Source organism: Molothrus aeneus, chromosome 13, assembly GCF_037042795.1.
Source record: "Molothrus aeneus isolate 106 chromosome 13, BPBGC_Maene_1.0, whole genome shotgun sequence".
In the NCBI taxonomy this organism is placed as follows: Eukaryota; Metazoa; Chordata; class Aves; order Passeriformes; family Icteridae; genus Molothrus; species Molothrus aeneus.
This window is the reverse complement of record NC_089658.1, coordinates 3,869,597-3,882,776: the sequence shown is the minus strand read 5'-3', so window position 1 is coordinate 3,882,776 and position 13,180 is coordinate 3,869,597. Positions and strand designations below refer to the sequence as shown.

Below are 13,180 nucleotides of genomic sequence, written 5' to 3'. Positions count from 1 at the left end.
TGCGGGGCGGTGCGCGGAGCGGCGAGCGCGGCAGCGGCGGCCGCGGCCGGTCCCTCCTCCCGCCGCCGCCCCCGCTCCGCGCGGGGGGTGCGGGTGCCCGGGGCTGCGGGGCGGGGGGAGCGGGGATGGCTCCCCCGCCAACCGGGGCCGCTCGATGGATGGGGGCCCTCGCAGCCCCCGCCCCGCCGCCGGTGCAGCCTCGCTGCCCGCAGAGGACGGACCAACGGAGCTCTGCCCGTCACCGTCGCGTCGGTGCCCAGCCCTCCCCGCGTCCGCCGGGAGACGGAGCCGGGCTACCCTGAGGATTCCGGAGGGTCCGTCCTACAGCAGCTCCCTCAGTACTGCGCTTTGCTCCTCTTTACACTGTCCCCCCTTCCCGGCACATAAGAGGGAAAGGGCTGCGAGCGCTGAGGGGACGCCTCCGAGGACAGGTCTGGGACCTGGCCATCCCAAAGCCCCCTCGGAGGGTCCGGCGCATGCTGAGCCGATGGCCTTTCATTCAGGACTAAGTGCACGACTTCCCGAGCACTGCCCACCGCTCCCCCCTTCCATAATGGACACTCTTTATCCAGCAGCGCTGGATTTGCCCAGCGCTGGCTCTCGCAGCCGAGGCTGGTTTCTCCAGCAGTAATGGACACAAACTTTGCTTGTAATGTGCACTTTTCCTTCCTGCTTCCTCTGGGCTGGGCTCTCCTGGGGTGCTTCCTGCCCTGTCTAGCTTCTCCCCAGCTGTGCCTGGCTGCCAGCCAAGGCGGACCCAAGGCAGGGGCACCAGGGCGCCCGGCAGTAGCACGGGCTGGGGCCACGAGTCTCTTGATTGGGTCCCATGAGCCTTCCCTTGAAGGGCTCTTTCAGCAAGTGAGAGCTTTTGAGCTGGCCCCAGGCCTCTCCTGTGCTCTATGGCAGGCTGGGGGAGGCCATCGCACAGGAGAGGCCATCCCAAGCTCACGTCCCTGCAGCGGGCTACGAGCAAGCCCCCCCTGGCATTCAGGCAGTGGCTGCTGCCTCTCCGGAGCCCCGTTATGGGTAACGTTATCCCCGTTATCCTCCCGCCTGGCACAGGCGAGCTTCTGAGCAGAGGAGGAATAAACAAAGGGTGGGCACGGTGAACTCGCCGGCTGAATCACTGCAGCTCCCTGCTCCCGCTGCTGCTCGGCTCCCACGGGCACAGCCCCCGGCTCGGCTGGCACGGTGGGTACCCGTCAGGTGTGTCCCTGCGTGGGCTCGGGCACAGCATCCTCGTGGCACGGAACACCGTGGGGGGACAAGGCGTGTGTTGGTGCACGAGCTCTCCTCCTGCCACCAAGGAAACTCAGCCTGGCCGCTCGCAGCGCTCCTCAGACCTTTACTCGGTGCGGATCGATGCCTCTTATTGTTACGGCTATGGCAGCAATGCCATCGATGTTAATAGCACTTCACAAACACAGACAAAGCCGGCAATCTGAATGCGGCCAGAAAAAAACAAACAGAGGACAAAAGACAGGCTAAGAGCTCTGAATGCCGTTTCTAATGCTTCCGTTCCCCCCGCCCCGTTAAAGCCCCGCTAAAGTGCAGGGCACCGCGTATTCAGAAGTAACACTCGGAAATAATTCCTGGAATTGTTGGTGTGTGAGGGGGGAAATTTCACCTCAGCCCTTCCACAAAGACACGGCAAGTACGCCATGCACGCAGCGCTGGTGGCGTGTGAGAGTGATGCTATGCACTGCCTGGAAGCAGGGGGCCTTCCAAGACCGTCTTTCCCACCTCGGCTCCACGGCCATCCCCGCCCTGGGAGCGAGCCGAGCGGCACAGGACGGGGCACTGCGTGTGCAGGAGCAGGGATGAGCTTTTGGGCTGAGAGGGCATCCGTGCACAGCTCTGCTACAGAACAGTCCCGTCCGTGCAAACCCTGCCTTTTGTGTGCCCTCAGCGTGAGATTCCCTTCCCTGGAAGTGGCCAAAGCCAACTTGGATGGGTCCTGAGCAACCTGGGAAGGTGGAAGTGGAAGGGGTCCCTGCTCAGGGCAGGAGTTGGAAACGAGAGGATCTTTGAGACCTCTTCCAATGCAAACTATTCTATGGCTCCATGATTTTGGACCTGGGTGCAGGGACCAGGGGCAGCAGGGGAGGTGAGGGCAGCACGGGTGCCCCAGGAATGGCAGCAGGGCACAGCCCTGTTTGCTTTGACAGCTACACTGTGCATTTTGGCCAGCAGTGAGGAGAGGCGAGGGGAAGGATGGAGGGTGCAGGGAGATAAAACCATCACCTAAGAGCTGCTCTCTCAGCTGGAGCCCCAAGGCCCTTGCCCACAGTGCCAGAGTGTAAGAGCAGCCAGTACAACCAACCTGCCCAAGGAGCACCACTGCCAATTGGGTTTTTCTCTCTTTAACCCTCAGCCCACCTCATGGGCAACACTTCCTCACCTCAGCAGCCTCAAGGACACTTTGGGCAAAGGCAGATCCTGGCAGCAGTGAACCCTGCTGGTCTCTGCTGGAGGAACTGCATGGGCCCCTGCTCGGAAGCCCCAAAGGCTCCAATGTTCTGCATTTATTGACCTGTCATGACTGCTGAGCTTACTGTTAATGTCCCTGAGGTGTTGTAGCACGGGTGACAGTGTGCTGGGGACAGCCACAAGCCCACAACCAAGCCTCACTGGAAGTACCATCCCCTCCTGTCCCCACTAACAGCCCGTAGCTATGTGCAGCTGACAGCTTTGCAGCTAACATGCCTTTCTTCCCTCTCCCATCACCTTTACTGGCCTCCCCCATGTTGTAGAGACCAACTCCAGCTGTTTTTGGATCAGCTCCTCAACTGGGTCAACCTCCTTTTTGCAGCATGGAGTGACCCACAGTGCCCCAGCCCTCCAGGTGCCACTACCCTGTGCCGACCCGTGTGCAGCCCCTGGAAGCTGCAGAGCAGCTCGGCTCACACGCCCTCGTTGAACATGTTCCTCTTTAAAACCTGCAGGGAATGGCAGGAACATTTGGGTGTCCATCTGCAGGGGCTTGTCCCTCAGACAGATGCTCCAGCTCTTTGCCACTGCCATCCTGGGATGATAACGGGCTGTGGCAGATGGTTCCCTTCTGCTGGCATGAGGCAGTTTATCCCTGCTCTCAGCTCCCTCCTGGAGAGGCAGCACCTGCACACTGCTGAGGGACCTGGGCAGTGGGAGCAGAGCTGCCCCTCAGGGGAGAGACCCGGGACCCATTCCCTCCTTTGGATTCAGTGCACGTGTCCAGAAATGCCACAAGAGGTCTAGAAAGGGCCGAGCTGGCAGGAGGGAGGTGGATTTTAATTACTCCCATTATTATTATCATTCCTTTTCTTTCAGATTTTCACACTTTTGTCGTAACAAGCTGAGCTGAGAAAATACATGCAAATGCCAGGCAGAGATAAGATGTACCACACCTTGAAGTACTGCCAGCGCTGGCTCTAGGAATGCCAGATCGGCTGTCTGCCCCTCCTGCCTCCTCCCTCGGCAGCAGGCACGGGGGAGGGGCTGTCCCTGCTCTGCCCCTGCACATCCGGAGAGGAGAGGAGAGGAGAGGAGAGGAGAGGAGAGGAGAGGAGAGGAGAGGAGAGGAGAGGAGAGGAGAGGAGAGGAGAGGAGAGGAGAGGAGAGGAGAGGAGAGGAGAGGAGAGGAGAGGAGAGGAGAGGAGAGGAGAGGAGAGGAGAGGAGAGGAGAGGAGAGGAGAGGAGAGGAGAGGAGAGGAGAGGAGAGGAGAGGAGAGGAGAGGAGAGGAGAGGAGAGGAGAGGAGAGGAGAGGAGAGGAGAGGAGAGGAGAGGAGAGGAGAGGAGAGGAGGGTCCTCACATGGCCCTGGGCTCCACCTGCAACCAGCTCCTTCATCCTGCCAGTCCTAACCAGTCCCTGGAGAAGGCACCATCATCTCCTGGCTGCTCGGGACAGGGAGGAAAGGTCATCCTGATTCTTGTGCGTGCCTTGCACATCGCATGGACACAGACCTCCCCTGCCCTCCTCAGCACTGCGGGCAGCAGGACCTGTTCCTGAGGAACTGCTGTTCCTGAGGAACCCTCGAGGAATCCTTGTTCCTGAGGAACCCCCATATCTGAGGAACCCCTGTTCCTGAAGAACCCCTGTTCCTGATCAACTCCTGCTCCTGAGGAACCCTCATTCCTGAGGAACCCCTGTTCCTGAAGAACCCCTGTTCCCAAGGAACCCTCATTCCTGAGGAACCCCTGTTCCTGAAGAACCCTCGTTGCTGAGGAACCCTCGTTCCTGAGGAACCCTCATTCCTGAGGAACCCCTGTTTCTGAGGAACCCCTGTTCCTGAGGATGGCTGTTCCACCGGGCCCCTGCGGATGCAGTCAGGGAGAAATGTGCTCCCAGATCACGTTCTCCCTTGGAGGTGGTGACATTTCAGGGTGTGTGGGGGGAGTGGGATGAAGAGGCAAGGCAGGATATTCCTGCTCCCCCGTCCCCACGGCCATCTGGATGTGTGCTGGTGCCTCCTCACAGCAGGCTGAGTCAGTCCAGTGGCTTCTCATTATCAGCTGGAGGGAATCCAAATTCCACATTGTATGGCTGCTCCTCAGTGAAACTGAGGATCCTTATCAAGTATTATCATAATGCTTTCTCTCTGTACTGCCTTGTACTGCTCCCTGCTCTGGTCAGCTTATTGATTTGGAGCAGAATGACCCAAATATTCTTTGACCAGCAGCCATTCACTTGGGACAGCAGTGGCAGGAGCCACAGAATGTTCCCCTGGACATGGGCTGGGGCTGTGAGGCCGTGGAGGGGATCCCTCCACTGTCCCCACCACAGCCTCACTTGCTGGAGGCTGCAGGTGCATGGCTGGACCCATCTCCAGCTCTGTGTCCAACTGAAAGTGAGGTGAGAAGTAGGAGATGCTGTGCTCATGCCTTGCACATCTCAAATCATGACCTGACCTCCATGAAGCTCTGGAGAACAGGGATAAAAAGGAGAAAAAAGCCTTTCTGTAGCCCCCCTCAGCAAGTGCTACTGAACATTGGGTAAGCTGCTGATACACAGCGTCTGCCCCAGCTCAGCTCATCCACATCTCTGCCAGGGCACTGTCCCCACCCTGACCCATTGGAATTTTGGGTGTGGAAATTAGGCCTTTCTATGCAATGTTCTGGAATGGAGAGAGGCCACATGTCCTCATGTCAGCCTGAGTCAAGCACTGATAACTTGACTGCTCTGTCAAGCAGCCCAAACACGTGGCATGAAGGGCTGAGGGAAAAGGCTCCATTAAGTTCTTAAGCCCATTGACACATATATAGAAGGTATTAATAATATCAAGCACCTCAGTGCCTATTGTTGCCCACGTTCAGGAGATGAAAGATAATTTCTGGGACAAGGAATTTATGACAGTGACAGCTTTTTAACAGCTTGGTGTAAGAATAGGAGCTGCACAACAGGACAAAGAGCAATGATTAAAGAATTTGGCACAAAGGAGAGAGGGCTTGGAGAGAGCTGTGAGTATGGAGGACAGGAGAGTCCTGTCAATTGCCCACACTGAAAAAGCAAAAGCTGCCCTGGGCATGGAGGATGGCGAGGTGATATGGGCACCATTCTGCTGGGGCTGACTCACAAATACTTGGCAACTAAGAGAAGGGGGTCAGGGTGCCTGAAGGGGATGAAATGTTCATCTTAACATTCAAAAGAAGTTTGGCCCCTGCCTGGTGTGGCAGGCTGAAATGGGCAGGGCTCAGCTGGGGCTGCATGGGAAGCAGCATGGGGAGCAGGGGGGAGCTGGGCTGCCCTGCTGGGCACAGGCCAGGGAGCAATCAGCCAGGGAAGGGGGGTCTGGCATGTGGCAGGGTAAGGAGGGAGCTCTGCTCCCTGAAGGCCAAGCTGGAGAAGCAGCAGTAGCAGACCCAGCTCCAGGACACTCTCAGGGTGCAATTATTACTAACATCCTCAGTGTTCCTTTGCACAAATACGTGCTCCCCTAATATGCACTGCACATGTAAACAGCCTTCCAGTGACATTTGCATGCCCAATTACATCTGCATGTAATTGATTTGCACGCACAGTTGGAGGGTGCTAAAACACTGGAGCCTGTCTACACTTTCCCACAGCCACCTCCCCGAACCCACACAGAGGAAAAGCACCTCATGCTGGGGCCAAACCCCATCCCAGCCCCACTGTTTGTGTCCCTCCCTGCGGGGTGTGCCCCGTGCCCAGTGGGATGGGCTCACAGCCATGCCCCTTCCTGCATCTCCATCATCTGCAGCGACCCCAAACCCAACCCCAAACCCAGCCACAGCACTTGCTGTTTGCTCAGCTCCTCTTATAAGTGACTGGCACCATTCCAGAAAGGATTAAAAGCAGGGAGTGAGAAACATAAAAGCTCATGTAATTACGTGCAAAGAAGCCCCTTAATAATTTATAGAGGGAGAGGGTAAATATCTTCGTGTGTTATTCAAGTGTAGCTCATTGTCCCGTCTGGCTAATACCCAGCGTACACGCATCACAGCCTTTATCCGGGAGGCTGTTTTGCCTTTAATACCTTTCATAAATTATTGAATTTATAAAGAGGAAAGCAGGTGTCATGTCACTCCTATAAACAGCTCGTTAGTTAAAGCTAACGAAGTTGGGGAGCAACAGTTTCCTCCTGGCTTGTCTACCTCCCACCTCGCTGTCTGTGCTGTCACCTGTGATGCCGCACAGACCCTGAGCTGGGGCAGGCCTAAATTTGGCTAAAAAAAAAATCTGGCAGCAGATAGATGGCCTGTGACAGCCTTATCCCCTGGCTTTCTGAGCCCTACTTGTGCCCTTGTGGAGGTGTAAGGATGCAGCTATGGAGAGGATCCTTTTTTCCATTCCCAGCTTGCCTGCTGCAGCATCACCACTTCCATGTCACCCATGGTCCTTCTGGGTGCAGCAATGGACCATCAGCTCCTGGGGGTACCTGAGGATGCTCTGAGCACTCCTCCCAGCAGGAGGGCTACACGAGGGTGAACTCTGAGGGCAGGACAGGGCAGGAGGCAGAGGTGTCTATGGCAGGAGGGCTGAGCACAGACCTTTCTCTCTCCAAAACCCACGCCTGTCCCATTTCCAGCAGCCGAGGGCCAGGACGAGCAGCCCAAGAGTGGCTCCTGAGCGCAGGGGATGTGTTTTCAGGCTGGCTGGGGGAAGCACAGCATCTCCCTGCTTTCTGCTGAACGAGGCAGGGTGTTAGAAGGCCGCCTCTAAAAACAGCAGAGGTGTGACTGAGTCAGCAGCACGTGTCTGTGCGAGGGAGTCAGTCCAAGCTCAGCAGAAGCAGCGTGCGAGCGTGGCCACGCAGCCCCCGCCGGGCAGCCGGGCCCCCCCAGGCTATGCCCCCATCCCTGCGCTGCGGGACGGAGCCACTCCGGGAGCAGCTGCTTTGGAGGCTCTGCTTTTGCTTTCACACCCAGGAGAGAGTCACCAAACCCCCACACGCAGCCTCTCCAAATAGAATACATATGCATTAAAGAACAGCCATGGAAAGGGGAGCCATCAGAAGTATTTTAGACAGTTTCGAGCGAGTGCCAAATGGGGATGAATAAGCTGAACGCAAAAGGACCCACGCGGAAAACGCTGCCGGCATCACGACGGGCACAGCACGGGGATGGGGACGCACGGAGCAGCCCAAGCTGTGACTGCCAGCACTGAGGCACGTCCCAGCCTCATGATGAATGCTGGCCCCCGAAGAACACCCAGTAGGGCCTTGTGGGCATGAGGAGAGGGAACTCAAACTATTGATAATCAATTAACTCCTTCAATTACAGCAGCCTAATGAGGTAGCACCAAGTCAACTCTAATGAACATCAGTTTAATAGAGGCAGTTCCTCAGGCGCTGGTTTTTGACTCAATCTCTACAAGGTAGGGAACACTGCTAAAGTATCGAGCAATAATGTCACCAAATGAACACACTCTGCTCTCTGCAGAGCCCACAGCTCCTGGGGGCTGTGGTAGCACGGGGTGTGTCTGAGCCCTGGGGAGGTCCTGGCTGTGCCCAGCTGGACCCCAGCAGGGGGACACTGCTGGCAGCACAGAGCTCGTTTGTCCCGGCACAGAGCACACGGTTCCTGGGGACGCTGCCGGCTGCGTTAGCTGCTGTGAGATGAAGCGAATGTCACCGGGCCCAGCTCTCCCCTCCAGGCAGCGATTTTTTAGGGTTTTTTGGTGACGACAGCGTAAGTGACAAAACAAATGTCACTGCCCGCTGGCCCCAGTGGCTCCCTGGAAACCTGCCGGGTCCCATGGAGGAGAAGGGGGAGTGGAGGAGGGGTGCAGAGCACCATCCCTAACACGTGCCTGTCACGGGGGCTGTGCCAGCACCCCACTGCACCACGGCTTGCAAGCAGGGCCTGGGGAAGCCCTGCCCAGCAGGACACTGGGGTGGGGATGCCCAGGAACGCCGGGATCCCGGAGGTGCCATCCCACTGTGCTGCACCGACCATGCTGGGGAGGGATTTACATACTAAGGAGCCTTCAGCACAGTAAAGACAACCTGACATCTATTTTGGGTCTCAAAGCCAAAGGCTGTATTTCAAATCCACTAATCAGGTGAGAATACAGCAGAGAGAGAGCAGAGCAGGGAAGGAGGGGGAGCCTCTGGCTCCTGGCAGCATTCCCCACTCCACAGCAAGGGCCCCATGGCAGTGGTCCCCAGCACCCCATCAGCACCCACCAAACTGGGCTTCCAGGGGAAAGGACCCCTTGTTCTCGAGGGGGCTGAACCCCAAATTCCTGCTGCACTGGTTCTGTACAGAGGGGCCCTTTCAGCACCTAAACCTCCATGGGCAGGGACTGCCAGGACCCTGCCTTCACCCAAGGCTGTCCAGAGCTGAACTGAGCTGTTGGATGGGCACTGGTGGTGCAGCCCCACTCCCCACAGATGGAGCAGATGGAGGACACAGGCTGGCTCCCCGAGCCCAGGTGTGTGGTGCAGGGGCTGCCTGTGCCTCTGGATGCTGTGGCAGATGGAAGTGGATGTGGATTGCCTGTGCTGCCTGCTGTGACCACACAGGGGTTTGGCCACAGCCTCCCTTCCCTGCTGATGGGCTTGGGAGCAGGCTGGGGGCACAGAGGATGGCTGGATGGGCTCAAACGACAGCAGAGGCACAGGTCAGGCAATTCACTCACATGGATGTGTTTGTGAAAGCTTTGGGGTCTGAGCACCATTCCCAGGGGTGCAGTGTATGACCTTTGGTCCAGCTTGGGGAGGGTAAAGGGAGGAGAAGACATTCCTGCTCTCTCTGCCATTCCTGGGCAGAGCTGGGCCACACTTGTATGGGAAGAAGGATCCAGGAGACCCAGGATCACTGGAGCTGGCCAGGATGAGCCAGAAGGGAAGTACAAGGCAGAGGACTGGAGGGAGAAGGAGAGACATGAATAGATATACAGGGAAGGTAACAGCCCTGCACACCTGGTAGACCCACACAAAAAACTGAATCTGGGCATCTCCAGTTCCCATGAGCAATTTATCTGACACCAGTGTAACCAGCAACAGCCCCCAGCTCTTCCCAGTCCGACAGCACTGACTGCAGATGCCAACCTTCCTGTGCCCACCAGGATCTGCACAGATCCCCCTGGCCCTGTCAGCCTCTGGATGAGCAGGGGGTGCTCATCCCTTCCAGTCCTCCCAGTGCCCATTCCCCCTGCAGTGTGGAGGGGACACAGGGTGCTGGCTGTGGCTGGTCTGCCCCAGACCACTTTGTCACCATTCCTAAGGGCCAGAAAAGCTGCTGAGAGTGTCCTGGGAGTGTGAAACACCGGGGCAGACGGGTGCAGCTGCTGCACTGAGGATGCTCACAGAGCTGCTTTAGTGAAACAGCCACGCAGCTCCGGGCACCGGAGATTATTCTCATCTCTTTTCTTGTTCGGTCGACTTATTCAAAGACTATTAGTGGATTAACTAAAATTCTTATCATGCTGGAGCAGCATCTTAGCAGGGGTTTAGGGAGCTGGAAGGGGCAGTTTTCAGGGGCAGCTCTCATGTTACCCTGGAGCAAGTCTGCAGCTGGGAGCGCTTGCCAGAGGAGGCTCAGAGTCCTGGCAGCAGTCGCTCTCTTCTCCAAGCTGGCAGTGCTCTAGAGGAATTGTCTGGAGGGCAGCGGTGGCTGGCAAGCCCTGTGGTCCCTCCTGCTCTCTCATGTTTGTCTTGCAGCTTCTGGGCTTCATTTCACAGGGACAGCTCAGTGACACAGGGGACTGAACCCAAGGATGAGAGAAGTCTCTCCACACCTTCTGTTGCTACATCCTCCTTCCCACAGGTAACTCCCCCACTGGGGCTGTTGCTCTTACAAGCTCTGCTTCCTCGTCCAGAAGGTCCCAGGGCCGTGCCCTGGTATCCCACAGCCCACAGACAAACGACCTCACAGCATTCCTTGTTTTCCCAGGCTGCCTCAGCATGTGTGGCAGAGTCTTCCCCCTTCCCACCCCCTCCTCATCAACTGGCAAAGCCCCAGCGGTTTCCCCCAGAGAGCGCGCGGTGAGACACAGCATGAAACAACTGCACATAATTAGAGGATTGAATGGGGTATGGGAGCAGAGCAGGGAGCTTGCAACATCCATAAATAGCTCGTCTTGCCGAGCTGCTTAACTCCTTGCTTGTTCTTGCCAAAGTGCAGACCCCAAAGGGATGGTGTCTGTGTGTGAATAGGGGTGGAAAGTTCAGGAGCGTATTTTTAAACCATTCAAGCTGTACTCGAGCTGAGTGATACGTTATTGTCTCTGTGTGTCATTTGAAATGTCTTATGAATGCAAGAAATGAAAAAAAAAGCTACCATTTTGCCTCTCTACACTCCCACCCCTCTGCTTCTACCCAAATAATGTCAGGCTAGAGCTGACAGGCAAAAGGAAAGCACCACAGGCTAAGGCTGCCTCAAAGCAGCCTGAAAAGCTCCTCTAGCAGGGGAAGCCCTGGCTGGTGGGGCTGGTGGGCAGAGGAACCAGTGCCAGGCACAGGCACCCGCAGGCAGCAGTGTGCCAGAGCCTGCCAGGACAATGCTGGGGTCCCCAGAGAGTCCCCAGCCAGGACAGCAGGGCTGTGTGCCTAGCAGCAGGGGGTCAGGTTGGATATCAGGGAAATGTTCTTCAGCCAGAGGGTGGCTGGTCACTGGTACGGGCTCCCCAGGGAAGTGGTCACAGCTCCAAGCCTGACAGAGCTCAGGAAGTGTTTGGACAATGCCCTTGGGCACTTGGTGTGACTCTTGGGGATGCTCCTGTGCAGGGCCAGGAGTTGGACTCAATGATCTTTTTGGGTCTCTCTCAACTCAGCATATTTTGTGATTCTGTCTTGACTATTGTCCCATAAGAACAAGGGACCTACCCCTGCTACCCCACCCAGGGTCAGTGTAGGATAGCATCACCTCAGTTCTGCCCATCCTGAGCTCTCAGGCCCCTCTGGGTGGCTGGTACTTGGTGACAGTGACAATCCTCAGTTCCTGGGGCTGGCAGGCAGCCCCAAGCTGTGGTTGGAGACAGAGATCCCAAAGAGCCTGACAAACAGCTGGAGCCATGGTGAGATACAGCGGGACAGAGGGAAAACAAACCAGAAACTCACTGGGAAATCATTTTTCTCCTAAATGGGGCAGATATAATTAAGCAGCACGGGCTTTATGAATGATACCAGCTCTGCCTTGAAACACATCATTACCCCTCTCTGTTAGAGCAGTGTTTTTAAATACATATTTCCTCTTCCAGTGCTAGAGGAGAAGGCTCTGGGGCTGGGATGCTGGGATCTTTTGCTAATCACCTCTCATTTCACTTAGTGGCAGGGAAGTGCTGAGCTCTGGCTTTCCTGTACACACACTTCTGCTCCAAATCACTGCTGGCCACTGTCCCCTTCCTCTCCTCTGCCACTGTGGATACCAGAAGGGAGGACAGTGCTGAACCTGCATCCTCCAGCCCCAGAGGGTTTGAGCCTCCCTGTGCCAAATATGCCTGAGATCCCAGTGCCAGAGGTCACCCCAAACCCCTCTACCCAAGCTGTGTGAGCCCCTCACCATATTGTTTTCCTTGTTTTACAGAACCTGGGGCTCCAGGGCATGAGATATTTCACTGACTGTTGACCCAAGCTGGTTTCCCCCATCTGGCACCCTCTGCACCCAGCAGGGTCTGGGTGTTCTCCTCAGCTTAGTGCAATTTGGGCCTCTCTGTTCCCAGACAAGTCCCCCAGCCCATGCCATGTCTGCCATGAGTGCTCACTGCAATGGATTAGAGACACCCAAGCAAGAACGAAGGGCTTTTGTACTAGAAATTGAAAGTTGATGGAGTGTGTCATAGGAAAATGACAACAACCTACTGTACCCCGAAAGACAATTATTTTTCCCTCATTGGAAGTGATTGAATTTTTCCATCAGTGACACCAATGGCTCTCTTATAGAAAAGCTCTTTCCCAGCTGCACACCTGAATCTTCTTACACCTGCCCACTCCTCCCTTACCTGCTCTGCTTCCTGTGCTTTGGCAGGACATGCTCAGGTCACAGCTAGTACAGAGACCACCCTCAGCTGGGTGTGCTCTCCCTCTCCATCCCTGCACTCCTGCAGACCCTTCTTCCCTCAGCTCTGCTCCTCTGGACTAATTCTGAATATTCTGTGATTCTGTGAATATGCCAGGGCTGGAAATCACACAACGAAATCATGTTGTTTCACTGTGACCAGCCATGGTAGCAGGACCTGCATCAAAGTACTGGGGCTGTGCTTGGTGTCTGATGTAGGTACTCACACTGGCAAAAAGGAAGAGCTGGGAGGCATGGTGACCTCTCTAGAGATGGGGAAAAGGGTCAGGCAGCACCTCGATCTGCTGTGGGGTTGGAGGGTTGGACAGCACCCTGGAGAGCCTGCTCTCCTTGCAGAGCACTGTGTCCTGCTGGCCTGGGGACACCCTGCAGCCACATCTCACCTCAGGGTGAAAGGTACAGCCAAAAGCCCCTTCTCTGAGTGATTTTGGCCCAGAATCTGGCATAGCACAAGCCCCAAGGGCTTTGGGATAGGTTCCTGTGTGTGCCTGGAGCACAGCTGTGCTTTCCACAGGCTCCTTCCCATTCCCAAGGTGCTTCCCCCACAACCCAGCCTGGGTTACTCCCTGCTGGCAGAAGACCAAGCTGGTTGATTAAGACACATGAACTAATGAAGGAGCCACAGTGCAGCACTGGGAGCCTGCTACATCCCACTGCACCCACCTGCACTAGGAGCTGGGCAGGCTCCTCCCAGCACAGACCAAACCCTGAAAGCCTGG

At 56.4% G+C, this 13,180-nt stretch overlaps 1 protein-coding gene across 2 annotated transcripts in view; it reads right to left on the bottom strand.

The window, feature by feature from the left end:
• Positions 1-13,180, bottom strand: part of LINGO1 (leucine rich repeat and Ig domain containing 1) — a 158,699-nt gene that overhangs the window by 16,906 nt on the left and 128,613 nt on the right. The window lies entirely within an intron of this gene.